The sequence below is a fragment of the Prinia subflava genome, chromosome 7, assembly GCF_021018805.1.
Source record: "Prinia subflava isolate CZ2003 ecotype Zambia chromosome 7, Cam_Psub_1.2, whole genome shotgun sequence".
NCBI classification, from domain to species: domain Eukaryota; kingdom Metazoa; phylum Chordata; class Aves; order Passeriformes; family Cisticolidae; genus Prinia; species Prinia subflava.
Window position 1 is genome coordinate 11,773,395 of NC_086253.1, and position 15,555 is coordinate 11,788,949.

At 36.5% G+C, this 15,555-nt stretch overlaps 1 protein-coding gene across 1 annotated transcript in view; it reads left to right on the forward strand.

Moving 5' to 3' along the window:
* Nucleotides 1–6,299: 6,299 nt before the first annotated feature.
* JAKMIP1 (janus kinase and microtubule interacting protein 1) overlaps nt 6,300–15,555 on the forward strand; it is an 86,215-nt gene continuing 76,959 nt past the window's right edge. Inside the window, exon 1 of the mRNA XM_063401595.1 lies at nt 6,300–6,443. The gene's annotated coding sequence lies outside the window, so the exon portion shown is untranslated. The remainder of the gene's footprint in view (nt 6,444–15,555) is intronic.

Sequence of the window (15,555 nt, forward strand, 5' to 3'; positions counted from 1 at the left end):
TTTTTCTGCTCTGGGGATTACAGCGGGACCCTGCCTGTTTCTGTGTGATGTGCGTTGTGCAGAAGGAAGGTTTTGTACCACTCTTCTCCAGAACAAGGTGTTCTTTTGAGATCCCCACCCTTTATAGTCCACAGACCCTGCGTGTGTGGACTGTACACAACATTACCCCATTTATTAGAGGAATTGTCCTCAGCTGTTCTGCTTTCCAAGAAATCTAGCTGTCCACCTTAGTAGTTATTTTAAAAAACTGCAAGTAATGCACTCTGTTTAAGAGTAAAAATGGACTAAGATGTCCCATGCGAACAGATCTAGCTAATGTCTCTGAGAACCTGAGTGCTCTGCCCATTTTGGGAGTCTTAAGGAAAGGATGAGGCTGGCATCAGTGTTTACTCTCCTACCTTTACATTTACCTTGCTCTCAAGATGCAATGCTGCCTGACATGATGGAGGTAAAAGAGTGAGAAACAGAACTTTCCCCAAAGATTCTGTGTATTAGTTTGTGATTAAAAACCTGAACAAGCAATCTCAAATACCTTCTATCCTTTCCTAACTACTTGGAAAATGTTGACAAGTGTTGCTACTTATTTCCATGTAAACAGAGAAAACCCTTTATTTTTATAACACTGTATTTTGTCTAGAGAGCCATTACATGATGAAGAACATAACTGAATCAACTTTCTTTATTTAGCCTGTGCTGCCGTAACTCTGGGATATGAACATGTTGGTGACTTTGCTGCACTCAGTGAAATTAGTAATGTATCAAACATCAGCTCATCTGGCAAATTATTTCTATAATAGTTCTTTGAGGTGCTTTTGGTGTGTGTGGTATATTCTGAATGAATTTGAACAGCTGTAGTTTATGCTCTGTTTGTTTGTAGATTAACAGATACGTTTCCACAGTAATAGCTTCCCCTCTTTATCCTTGCACTCTACCATTAGAAATAGATTTAGCTTAGCAATTACTGGAAATGAGAAATTAAGTATCCAATTATTTTATTTTTGTATTACCATGTCTTTTAAGAAGCTATAGGGAGATTACTGAAGGATTATTAGGTTGTAGTTTTCCAGTGGTTCCTGGTAATTCGCTGTGAACACCACTCTAACAACTTGTACTTACCGGTGTAATTAAATGTTTCAAATTTGCCCCAGTTTTTGCAAGACTTATTGCCAATTAATCTTCTTTTTTAACCTCACTCATATGATATGCTACTGAAACATCCACTTTCAGAAGCAGATATTGTCACATCACTGTACTACTTCTTTTTATAGCTCTTATTACTGTAACTTACACACATTCCATCTCTGTTTCATTCTTCTCTCAATACCTTTGTAAACACTATTCTTGTTGTATAGTGAGGCCAGTTGGCAAAAATAAAAGATATTTCTTATTTCATGATTTACTAAAGAATTCAAAAAACTATTAATCTTAACAATAAGCTTTTTAGGATCAAATAACTTATTTTAGAATAATTGGTATTACAGAATTAGTAGATATAGTAGAAGGCAAGTACATTTTTCAATGTAGACAAATTACCTAGATAACTTTGGAGTTTGGAGCTGTGGTTTTCTGGTTTTTTTTTCCCTTTTGAGTCTTGTGGGTATTGGTCTGTTTTGTTACTGTCTGCCCTGATTCCTGTCTACTTGCCTTTTACAAGTAAATTCTTGCTTCGTCTTAGGTGTTTCTATATTGCATGTTAATATGGGGAAACCTTCTCTTTCCCTTTTATTCAAATGTATTCAGATTGCTAACTGAAGGCCAAAAGGAAGCAGCAAAGTGTTTTATGTGGAATAACAATATTGGAATATTAAAGAATAGGGCAACTCAAAAAGGATGATGAAGATAAGGTGAAGTGAGACATATCCGACGTCATAAAAAATAGAGGCGCTTGGCCTGAGGAGGTTTGTTACTATATAAATAAATTGAATTCCTCTTTTCCAGTGTTTTGTGCTACTTAAATATGCCAACTAAGCTGTTTCAGCACTTTGATCTTCTGCCGTGATCTGGCCCTAGCTGTACTTTCATCCTTTTGAAAAGTGTTCTCTCACAGCAGTGAATTTGGCCCTAAGGAAATGAGTATGCAGATTTCTTTTCTCCATTTAATACTACCTAGATGCCTGCCTTTATTGAACAAATAAGCTAGTAAATTCCCTGAGGATTTAGGTTTTAAGCCACTAACAACAGAATACATGGTGTTGCCTTAAACAAACCCCTAGAGAGAAATGCAGTATTTTCCAGCAAGGGAAGTGGTTTAGAAATTATGTTTTTAGGACTGGTACAGTTTTTTTGGGTTGGATACAAACATGATGTATTTTAAACTGAAATACAGTTTATTTTGTGACGATATGAACATTGTACATGATGCTAGTTAGATCCATCACATTTCAGCACAGTCTAGCTTCCAGGTGTCTTGCCCAAAAGGCAAGGAGTTCGACCTGTTCCATGTTGTGTCTGCCAGCCCTCTGCTTTGGAGACCTCAGATGGCCATGCCTACTTCACACATTGCTGAAATCTGTTTGGCTTGTTCAATTCACTTGTCCTCAATCTCTAACACAACGGGTTATGCCTAGAGAATATTTAGTACTGAAGAGATTTTACTTTCTTTTTTCCACTCTGCAGTGAAAGGTGTGGTTAAAGGTGTTCAGAGACTCTAGGAAAACTGAGGTAGATGATGGTCATTAAGGAACTTGAATTGCTTTCAGTCATTCAGCTTTCAGAGTGATATTTTCCATGAAGATATCCCCACAATGATAATTTTATTCCTGCAATTTTTTCTGTGCATGGGAAGTACCAGTTCAAATTAATATGCAGTGAACAGCAACAAAAACTTAAATGCTTCTGTTGTTTCCCCTTGCAATCAAAATACATTGACGTATTATAAAGAAATATGAAGTAAGACAATATCAAGGCCCTGTCTATTATCTTTTGATTGTTTGTTTTCAGAAAGGAAATTGCGATCATTGCCTTCAAGAACAGAATTCAGGTTTTCTAAAATTAGTCTTGTCCTCCTTTCAATATGGCACACGATAACTTCCTTATGTTGGTATACTTTTGGTATTTATCAGGATTCATGGCAGTGGACAATCTGTATGTGACAACTTATAGGTGGCCAGCATGACAATTAAGGTGTCCCAAAACCCAATCACTTGTGTGGAAATGGAAGACAAATTTAGTGTTAGCTAGGCAGAGTTAACAGTCTGGGTTGATCTCCTCTGATTGCCAAGGAGCTTGGCAGCTTCCATCCTGCTTTCACTGAGGGCCATCTAGCAAAGGCCACCCTTCCATACGTGTTCCTAATGGAAAGAAGATGCCACACTTACAATTTTATATGATACTTTATTCTGCTGCATTTTGTACTCTGTGTAAATAAATTTTCATTGCATTGCTACCATCAAAGCTGTTAAATCTGATTTGTATTAAATCTCTTTTTTTTTTTGTTTAACAGATGATGTCACTAATACTGCTCAGGAAGCCCTCCTTGCTGATGAAAAGGAGAACGTTCCAGCAGGACTAGGAGCTGTGGTGTGGAAAGTGCCAGAACAAACATAGCTTGTGACTTAGCTACCGGTGCTGCTCAGTCTTCACCTCTTTAAATTAAAATCAAACACAGCTGCCTCAGAAACCTGTGGACAAGAGAAAGGTACTGTGCATTGCCAGCATGTTGGTTGGGTAGGAAGAGAATAAATCTGCCAGATATAATTTGTCATGTTATTAGAGACAATTATCATTTGAAGCTTCAAGTTTGAAATTCTTTTTGTACAGAGAGAGATTTTTAAACACAACCAGATTTCACAGGCAATAAAATAAGCCAAATCTATGTGAAGCTTCTGTCTTTTTGCATACTGCTTTTGTTCTCTTTACAGAGATGCTTTCTGGAATCACTGAACGGATTCTTGATAGAAACATTTTCTCACTTGTGATTTCTTTCTTTTATTAATTTTTTAAGATGTTTCCTCACCACCACCACCCATGGTATCTAAGATGTGCAGTACAGAAGGGTACTTAGTGTCTTATATTTGTCATATGCTTGTTAACTTGACCACTCTGTTACCTCAGCTGCATCTGTCACCATTACTAAAGAAGAAGGGCTTTAGTTGCTTTGGTCTCTGTCAAGAGAGCTAAGCTCCTTTGACAGACTTTCCCAACCTTCTGTTGACATCTGTGTGTTTATAATGTGTACATGTCTGGGTATTCAGCAGGCATAAACCCTGACATAATATTTTGTTTGCTTCAAGGATCATCTTGAAATTACCTGTTCCTCCTATTAGAGAAGTATGGTAAGGATGACAGTTTTACCCCATGCCTAATTTTTGGTATTTTCATCTTGTGGTAGTCCTACAGTGATGAGAGTTATTAGACTTAGAAATATTAGGAAATAGTAAACCCTCCCTCTGTGTAACTCCTCTTTCTACAGCAAAATGCTGTTGATCCCTAGAAAAGACATTTTTATCTAGAAAGATATTGAGAATATAGTTGAAGTTTGCCAGAAAACTGTAGTACAGAAAGAAAAGCAAAGCAGCAGTAATCCAGGAAATATCCTTTCCAAATGGCTATTTTGTAGTTTGCATATTGAAATTGTTGCCTCTTTGCTACTCACAAAATTTGCTTGATTTGAAATATAGCTTATTATACTTAGTGTAGTGCACAATGAACACTTTCTTCTCTGAATAGAAAAGTATGGCACTAAATAAGGCAAGTGCTATGGGAACTGACAGCTGTAGAATGCATGATCATTAATAAAAAAGTCATGAAGAAGGAAAGAATAAAGTAAAAAACATAGGATATATAATGAGTCTTAGGGCCCATCTGTTTTCTATGACACTCAAATACAGCTTCTACTTCATTGTAGTATCTTTGATTTTAACACTTCACAGAATTTCATTATAGTATAGTCATTATAAAGAAACATAAATAATGAAAATGTCTAAAATAATTTAATATTTTCTAATGTAATTAACTTTCACTATAGAAAATAATTATTTTAATTTGTAATTTCTAATTTGTAACTAAATTTGTTTTGGGGGCAACAGGTAAACTGATGTGACTACTAAATTCTCTCTTCTGTACCTGGGAGGGTAGTTCATCCTTTTCTTCTGGCTGGGTTTAACACCTAATGGTAAATTCATGAGTAACTTCAGTCATAGATTTATCTAAAAATATTATCTCCCTATCTACTTAATAATAGCAGAAAGTAAATGATGCTGATTTTGGAAAAAAAATCTAAGCCCAGCTGATGACTGTTATCACTTGGCTTTCTGCAAAGGTTAATGTATTTTAATTTTTAAATTTCAGAATGCTATTTAAAGATTGTTATCCCCCTGTTGTCCTTTAGACTGTTCTGTTCCTATACATCCAAACAGTGGAACATACATTAAAAATTTGATTTAGACTTAATAGTTTGTTTAGCTGACTGTGAAATGTTCCAAACATAAGTTTTCAACAGCCAATGTATTTTGGAAAGTGATTTTGTCATGTGCCAATTATCTATAGCTATCCTAATAGTCGGAAGTAGCTGATGAAAATTGGAACAATAGGTTTTCATAATCTGAATTGCTTATGCATATTTTCCAAGTACTACAGGAGAAAATCTTGCCAATCTGGTTCCTGTTTTTCTTTTTGATTAGTCATATTTTTTGCCTATCCATGTCTTGTTATTTGTCTAGACTATTCCTGATCTCTTCCAACTTCTCAGCCTGGAAGTGCAAACACAAGCATTCATGCAGGAATGGTGCTCCTGTATCATGCAGCTGTGAGCTGGCACTTTGCTTTAGGGAATGATGGGCTGCTTCTGTGAAAATTTAGGATTGCTGCAGCATGCCTGCAATAGGGCCAGGCACTTTTTTTTTTAAAATGTCTCTGTTTCTTTTGCTGATCATGAAATGTATCAAAGATTAATACTTACCCCCTTTTTCTGAATGCTGAAAACTACATTGAGATAAACTTGGGTATTGCTCTCATGTTTCCATTTTTTTCTTAACATCCTTTGAACAGACAATCTGTGCTGACTAATCATCTATACAGATATTACATTCACTGCCACATGATTACAGATCCATTATTTTCCAAACACAGAAAACAAGTACATAACATGCATATGTCTAGGCAGTTTTACTTACTTGCAGACGTAACAAGGTAGAACATTTGGATGGCTGGTGGCTGTGCAGCTGCTGGCAGAATTCCCACACATGTTTTGCCATTAGATAAAGTCTGTGGCTGGTAATGGTCATGTTGAGATAAGTGACGTTGCACTTAGTCATCTAAAAGTAATAATTTCTGGGCTGAGTGTTTGCAAGAGGTCTTAAAAAGAAAACTAAACAAACTTTCCTGACACCTTGGAAAGAGCTGACAAATATATCAGACTTGCTATCCAGTATTAAAGCACAGCAGATCTTCAGTCCTTTCTGAAGCTTCTTGTGTGTTCATAAATGAGTATGAATGGGAAAAAGGTATGAACTGTGAGAAGCCTGTAGCCTGTGTGTTGTGTATTCAATAAACAGTAGTGAGAGGCCATAAACTCGGCAGTTCTGAGAATTCCTTAGGATACACTGGTTCTGCAGTACCTGGTGCTTTTTTGTGAAAAATAGGCTCTCTCTTGGCTATGGTTGTCTTTCTTGCTTTTTGTTTGTTTTTCTCAGCTCTTTGATTCATTTGTAATGTCAGTAGCTCCAAATGATATTTTGAATATTAAATAGCTTTGATAATTGGATTTTATTATGATGATGTATGTATGCATGTGGAAAAAATCCTGTTCTATGCATAGCATTGTGTAAACGTTGATTTCTAGGGGAAAAAAATCTTGAAGGACACTAATTTTAATCTCAACATGTGCAACTTATCCTTTCTGAAGGAAACCCATCCTATGCACATCTGCACATACTGTATTTATACAAGTGTGCTGGATGTTATTACAACACAAGACAAAAAATGAGATTTTTATAGTAGAAGGGAGGCAGAGATTATTTGGGCATTTCAACTTTCAACAGTCAGTGTAAGAATGAAAAATGCACACTCTGGGACAGTGAAAGGAAACATGTAACCTTGTTATTTACTGGTGAAGACTTGCATATCTCAAAGCAAACATCTAGTAATTTTCTACTCTTAATGCTGTACAACATCTGGGAAGTCTTAGTGAAGATCTTTCTGGTATTTCCAGATGTCTCTAACTCAAAAAAATTAATAAATAATATGTGTTTGTAGTGCAGCCATTTAAATTGATATGCCCTGGGATGGGAATGAGCATGAGTTCACTTAAGAACTCCTAAGTTTCACTGAAGTTTTCACCTTTTTCACTGAAACAGGCAGCATTTCAGCATTTTCCCTTTCATGTGGAAGGGCAGTGTATGCAGGTAACAGCCAAGTCTTGATTTACATGAAGTTTTCAGTTTTGCTAGTATAGGTTTGCTATGTAGGAGGTGAAAAATTACTGTGTTACTGCCATAGCTGTGCTAACCTTAACCTTAAAGGAAGATCTTAGTCACACTTTCACCTAAAGTTTAGGGACATGGTATAGAAAGAATAGTCCCTGGCAATACCTATTTCCATATTTTTTCACTGAGTCTTCTTTAAGACTAAGTTGGTCTGTAAAGTCATTGCCAGCACCCTAAATTTGAGGCTTCCCTCTGCCACCTCTTTTAGGGGATAAGGTACGAAGAACAGAACTGAACATCAAGATCAATTAATAGCAGAAATTATATAAACATATTTTTACACAACTGGATTCATAGATAGGACTATAAGTGTGTCAAATTTGCATGATAGTACATCTTGAATAAAGATTTTTGTCCATGGTCACAGGTGATTTACAGCCATTTAGACCTTCCAGAGAAAAGTCTTCTTTGCAGGCACCATGGCTAGAAGGAATTTATGTTCTGAAGCCTTGAAGCACAAACATTTTTCATTTAACCATTGGGACTTTTGTAAGCTTTAGTTGACATGTCTTGGCCTCAACTTTCTGCAGAACACTGTACCATCTTCACAGTCTGCTCTCTGAAACAGTATAATGAAATGAAATCGTGATTTCTCAGTGAAGGAGAGATGTTATATAGGTAAAGAGACATAAAGATGTTTTCTTCAGAGTGAATAACAAGTCACTTTTTAATCCCCCTGAATGTCTAAATCAGCTTGATTATGACAGCACTCAGTTTAGGATACACTGCCAGCAATGCTGTGCCCCCATAAATTGGATACCCCCATAAGTTGCATGCACAGCTTGCATGCTAAAGTGCTCAAAATTGCATGTGCAAGTAGTCTGGTTCCGTCTAACATTGTCCCAAATTTAGGAAGCTTTTAGGAATCTGTATTTGTCTATATGTGTGTCTGTATGTATATGTGTGTGTGTGCATTGATTATCTGAGCTTGAGAATACTTTGTGGCAGTCTAATCTGGACAACAGAAAGTGTCACAGTCTATAGTGGTGTGTCACAGAGTATTTCTGGAGGTTTTTATTTTTATCTGCTTGCCTGTTTCCTCTTTTTAAGGTGAACCATGACTGAATGTGTCTGCTTTTTAACATTCTGAGGGACAAAATTATGATGTTGATACATGTATCTGGACAAATATATTTTATATAACTGTTCATGGCTGCCACATTCAACTTTCAATATCTTCAGAGTGCACATTCGTGTTTCTGGTGGCCAACTTGCCAACAGCATTTCCAACAAGTCTGGAATGGTTTGAATCTAATTTGCTGGCAGTAACCAGAAGTGTGTTTTATTTGTAGTCTTCTCACGGTGGTGAAGCGTTCTCTCTATTTGTGGACATTGGAAGATGGTTGCACAAAGAGTTCACAGTTTCTCCTCTCTGCTTTTCTTGTCCTTTGTCATATTTGTCTCTGTCCTGTTTAACCAGAGAGAGAAACAAAAGTCTCCAGGCTCTTGCTGTGTTAGTATCTAGCTGTGCTTTTTACTGCCTGTAGTTTGAGGCCATTGCACAGCTCCCTTTCAGAGAGCTGAGAGAGGAAAGAAGCTGCTGTCTGGCTGCAACACTCAGTTTAAATATTTTATTCCAGGTGATGCAGTTGCATCAGCCAGTTCCCAAAGTGACATTAACTCTGTTCACTGCAAATACCAGTATTTGAAATACCACTTTTAGCTGACTGATTATCAGAGCACTGCTGTGAAATAGTTAACAGGTCTTTCGAGGGAATTGCAGTTTTGTGGGATGCTAAATTTGATGATTCCTGCCAAAAAAAAAAAAAAAAAAAAAAAAAAAAAAAAAATTACAGACTCTTTCTAGGTCTCTGAAGTTTCATTTCTCATTACCTGTATCCAGTCTCTTATTTCATAATATTGTCCTCAGAATACATTTCTGATAGTCTTTCTGCAAATGTAATGACTACTTTACTGAGAGAATAAGTGATTTGGTAGAGAAAATACAAGGCATCTGTGACAACTGTAGATGGAACCAAAATCTATCAAGACTTAGCCTGTGTGTTGCCAATAAGAAAATAATAATAATAATATTCAGCTATATTTGAAACTAGATTTGCAAGTGGGGTTCAAGAACATTGAAGCTGAGCAGTAATGCTCAGCATGATGCAGTAATCAAACACTGGATTGAAGTCCTAAATTCTTGAACACAGGTAGATACTTTTTTAGGAATTCTATGACTCTTCAAAATTTAAGCAACGGCAGTGCCAGGTCTGTAGTGTATAGCCTTACTCTGATCTCAGGAACTAAGGAGCTTGGCTTTAAAAGTGGACCACAATGGGAACTTTGAAAAAAGTGCAGCATGTTCTTTTCTCAGTCTTCCTGTACTACTGGACTAGACTGATACTTTTTATTTTGGCTAAGAATCCTGATTTTAATGAGAAATTGTGTGAAAGTTGAGCCACGCCTTGGTAGGTGAAGAAATTTTTGTAATTTTTTTTTTGTAATTATTTTTTTTTTGTGCTGACTGATGTGCTTGTGCTGCTCTGCACAGAGCTGTGTGGAGCAGTGAGGTGAGAATGTGAGCTGTCTGCCACAGCATGAGGTAGCTTACACACTTAGTAGTCAACAGCACAAAATTTTTGAGATCAGAGACAGTGGAATGAAATCATGTCCCCTCTGTTTGCTTCACTGTTCAGCTGGTAACTAATCTCACATCCAGAAGCACCTTTTCTCCTAAGGAGGAGAAAACCTGCCTGACTTCTCAAGTTTGTCCTATTGATTTACAAAATAATAAATATTCAAGATGCAGTGAAGTGCATCACAAGCCCAGATTTTCTCTCATTGAGGTTCTTCCTCTCTCTGGAGTCATCAAATTTGGAATCTGAACCTCTCCCCCCAGAGCTTTCAGTTGCCTTGTACACTTTCTACACAGCTGTCATCCCTGAATTTTTAATTTTTCTAGTTTCAGGTCTTAGTTATTCTATCTCCACACAATAAAATAAAAATAATGATGGTGGGTTTAAAAAAATACCCAAAGGAAGCTTCCTGCAAAAATCAGGTGAGTAGCTAAACAAAGCTGGTCCAGTATAATCCAAAAGCCTAAATTTGACAGGTTGATCACATTTGTGGGGTGTCAGTGATAGTCAGTAAAGATATTAGAAATGCTGTAACTTGCCCTTTCTTCCTCCTTCTGTTTTTGCTGTTAAAAGTTCTGCTCTCACGGGAGTGCTGCTCCTCGGGGCGAGCACAGGGCTCTCCCTACCTCACTGCCAGGGCACAGTGGGAAGGTCCAGAGGCTCCTGCACTGTGCCACACAGCAGGCATCAGGTCAGGTCTCTGTCCATGCTGGAGAGAAAGGAATTGGCCTGAGATCAGAGGAACAGCTCTGCCTGGAGCTGCCCCTTCAGAGGTGCAGTGAATCCTAAAGCTCTGTGGCTGGGTCACAGAGCTGAGTTGTGAAGGTTGTGGAGGGAGGGTTCTGTTTTACCATCTTTTGTTGCATTTGAACTTCTTCTATCTGTGCTAGTGTCTCTTTTATTTTGTGTGTCAGAGGACTCCTGTTTGTAGCATTTTGTCTTTTATTAGAGCTAATAGAGAGATTTTAATGATTAATGATTTGATAAACCCTTGAAACAGTGCTGTAAGTGAAATTGGATAAATAGTATTAATGTACATTCATTGAAGCCAGTGAATATTTTTTATTTACCTTAAATAAAAAAGTCCTGGAATCAAGCTCATAGCTTTCTGAGGAGGTTGTTTTCAGTAACTCCTGTGTATGAAAGTATTGTGGAGTGCTTCTTCCCTTCCTCGTGCCATCCTCTTCAGCTCAGACATTCCTTTCTACTTGTGAAAATTCCTTTTAAACTAATAGCTAGGTTTTTGGGGTTTTTTTGGTGGGCTGTTTATGTCCTTTCACTAGAATGAAGCCATTAATATACTGGATGCTATCCAGTGGCATGGATAGTACCAATCAAAAATAAAAATTCAGTGTCACATGGTTGTTACTCGCAGGTGCACACACATTTGTGTGTGCATAGGGTCTAAGTGAGTTTGATGTGGTTACTTTTTTTTTTTTGGTGTGCAGTGACTTGGATCCATATTTTAGTTGCATGTGTTTTAACAGATGCACATGTCACAGGCAACTAATTCACTGAAGAGAAAATGAATACATTGGTGAAATTCATTTAGGAACTTGCCAAATTAGTTCTGTTAATTGCTGTATAAGTACTTGGAAAGCAGTGATTTGTGGTGGGAAGTAAAAACCTGGGTACTGATTCCTGAGGGCATTGGGAATTTTCTGAAAGACTGTGGAGTGACAGAATCACAGATCACCTTTGCTGAGAAAAATAAGGAAGCAATTACTAACCTGGACAGAAGAGTTGACTACAGATCCTGTGCTCATCTGCAGGATGTCACCTGCTGTGGAAATCTGAGCAAGTGTCATAAAAGCCTAACTCATGCTACAGTTTAATCTCTACCAAGGAAAGCTCTGTTCCACATGGCTCTGTGGGACTGTTATTTTGAGATCTTCTGGGGGGGAAAAAAAAAGCTTCTAGTTTCTTGGTGATTGCTTTCTATATAGTGTGGCCCTATAAGGTATATTCTTATGAAAGCAAGGATGACTCAGGATTTTAGGCTGTGAATCTGAAAAAGTGCATGTGGGCTGTTAGTTAACAATAAAGATGTTTCTGGTTTTATCCATCAAAAAATCAAGTGACATTTAGGAAGTGTTCCACCGTAAGGAAACTCTGTATTTCCCTAAGCAGGCTATGATTTAAAATAACCCTCAGATGTTCTAGTGTTACAGAAATAGACCTGTCTTTGTGGATAGCTAACAAAGGAGTATCAGAAAGGTGACCAGTCTACAATCTACTTAGAAACCTGTACTGATAATTTGCATTTAGATTTGTTGGCAGGAAGAGTATTATTTTACAGTCCTGTGGAGGTTCTTCTGCTTTTATCCATTCAGTCATGTTTTATTACATAGAACTGAGAACTGAGGCAGTAAATGTAGGTCATCTGAACCTTGTGAGAAGCGTGCCTTGGGCATCAGCAGCTATGAATGTTGTCTCTCCCATACAGTCACTGGTTGATTATCACTGTTTTTTTAAAACTATTAAGTTACTTCTGAAGTTAACACTGTACCTCTGTCCACTGCATTTATTATTGTCAGATACTATGGCAATAAAAGTCATTTTAAACTTCTTGAATGTTGAGAATTGTGCTGTATGGAGAGTGCTACATCTCATGTTCACAAGCACAGTGATGGTGATCAGTGCTATCTGCAATAGGCTCTGCAGAATTGTAAGAGAAAGGTTGAAATTAAAAAAAAGAAAGAAGTAGAATGGCTCACTATTTATGTGGAGGTGAAGTATCTAGATGAAGAAGCTTTATTTTTTCCCTCCAGTACCTGAGTTACAGCGTGGTGTTTCAGCTGAGATGACTCATTGACAATTTCACCATCCAAAAATTGTGCTGAAGCTGAATAATGTTGTTGAAGTCTGAAATAAGGCTGGAGTGCAGGATTTTGATTGATATAATTCAGTAAATTTTTTGTGTTATCACGTTATCCACATTTATTACTTGATTTTATGGGTTTATTTACTTTTCCTGTTGATTACTGTTTGTTACTGAAAAGCTCACTCTCTAAACATATAAACCCTTGCCATATTTTTGTGTATTTTATACAGGATCATGTTTGCATTTCTTTAAATTGACTTACTTTTCAATAGAAAGTATTGGGTTCCTTTTTTCCTTACCCTTATGTAATCAAAATTCTTTGATGCTACACTTTTCATGTTTCTGCACTAACCGATTTTTCTTTTTTTCCTAATAAGTTTTATTGATATTTAACATCTAGAATCATCATATCGCAATTAATTATGTAGTTTGAGGTCTTGTTTGATAAAACCAGGGAAGAGATTGAGGTAGTTATAAAAAGCATCCTTTAAATCTGCTAAGCAAATAGAAGAGAAATTGGAAGTTAGGACATTGTTCAGCTGGTTGGTTTCTTAATTTGTTAAAAATTTAATGGATTTTCTGAAACATCTGTAAGAGAAACCATGTTAAATATTTTGATCTTTTACACACCAATCCCCCAAACTATTGAATAGCTTATTCAGATCCAATTGAGTTTATTTATTTTGTTGTTTTTCTTCAATGACAATTGCCCCTATACCTATCAAGTCAAGTGAGAAACTTGGTATGTTCCAGTCTGCTGAAAACGTGACTTGTGATTCAGAATTCATTACTCTTTCCTATCCCTTTTCTTGGTGTGAAATATAAAATACATTCAAATGATTCCAAGGTTTGCAAGAAATGTGTAGGACTCAGAGTGGAGGAAGTGGCTATTTTTAATCACGGAGTGATTTGTGGCATCATGAATTTGCCTCTCAGCAGACATATGGGGAGTTAATAAATAGGTTGTGGGTTGAAGTGTCTGCATCAGTTAAATTCTGTTAGAGTGGAGAGTGGAGTGTTTTATCTTTCATTTCTTCTCACTCTGTTTACAAGTTGTTTGGGGTTTTTTATTGGGTTTTTGTTGTTTTTGTGTTTGTGGGTTTTTTTTATTTTTTCTCCTGACCTTTATTCAAATATTAAGTATGGGTAGTCAGCCAGGAGGGAATCTGGGCACTCACTGGTTCTGTGCCTTTCATTTGGGAATCAGGATGAAATCTCTGCTTCAGCCCTTGTGTGTCTGGGCTAGGTGCCTCTCTCTCTGAGTATATAGACAGGCTTGGTGTTGCCATAGTTCCTGCTTTTGCAATAGGGAGGCTGGAAAATGTATCTAGGAAGTGTAAAAATGGAAGGGTTTTTAATGCTCATCAATGCAGCTTGTTGCGGTTGTTTCCTGGTTTGGTGTTTTTTTTTTGTTTTGTGGGTTTTTTTGTTTGCTTTGGGTTTTGGTTTTTTTTTTTTTTGTTTTTTTGTTTTTTGTTTTTTGTTTTGTTTTGTTTTGTTTTGGTGGTTGGGGTTTGTTTTTTTTCCTTTTCTTTTTTTTGTTGTTTTGTTTTGTGGTTTTAGAGAATTTATTATTTTTAGTTTGGCTGGGAGGTGGAGCTTTCACTCCCCTCCACACTCTCCTTCCCTCAATGCCTATTAGAGAAGAAGGTGATTTTCTTCAGGTTCTGTGTCTAAGCTTTTATTTTACTTGAAAAGTAAAATTTTCAATTGTTGAGAGTTAAAGGAAAAAAGATTGAGAGCAATGCCTTGAGAGATTTTTAATTCTGAAGAGTACTTCAGAGAATAATGCTGAAGTCTCTAGTTTTTAAGATTAATTTGAGTATTAAATGTAATTTGAGCATCATAGAAACTCCATAGATTAATAGCATGAAATTCCTTTATTAAAAACAGTAATTCCTCACATTTCTTCTGCTCACCAAAGAGTTTCTTTTTTAAATTTACTGTAAGGATATTGCTGATTTGTTTTTCTTGAATCGGCTACTGTGTTCAAAAGCACAATAGCACCAGTGTTTGTTTTGTGAGGTAGGTCTGATACATGATGGAATTAAAATGTGTTTAAGTTCCTGTTTTTTTCACAGATTATGTATTAAAATGCTTCATATAATGAATATAAGGAACAAACAAAATTTTATTGACTAGGATAACTTTATAGATTATTATATTTCAAAGGAAAGATAGCTGCTATTACAGACCAAAACCACAATTTCACTTAAGTTATTTCAGCAAATAATTGGTAAAGTTCATGTTTTTTTCAATTGCTTTTTACAAATTAAAGAACTCAATGGGAGTATAGTCAAACAGACTGAGGCTTGGTGTCCTGAGTTGTGTTCACTTTTCATCTCATTTGATTTGTCATTCTAAGCAAGATATGTAACTCACCACCTGTTTACCAGTGCTTGAAGATGAGCATAAATCTGAGGTGTTTAGTTTGTCTCTACTCACCTGAGGTATTAGTCACTAACCCTTTAGAAAGTATGTGCTAAGGAATGCATGGGATTTTCATTCTAATACAATTTCTAAAGTAATTCCTCATTAGTATTAGGTTGGAAAGAGCAGCTTATTGTGTGATGGCAAATTGATAACAATTTTCTGTTATAGATAATATAATATTCCAGTAAGGTTGCTCAGTTTTAAAATAGGAACCTTCCCGCTTTGTCAAAAATTAATTGATGAAATTATGTGAATATTTAAAGATGCGTAGAGGACATGGGTTTGGAAACTAGTT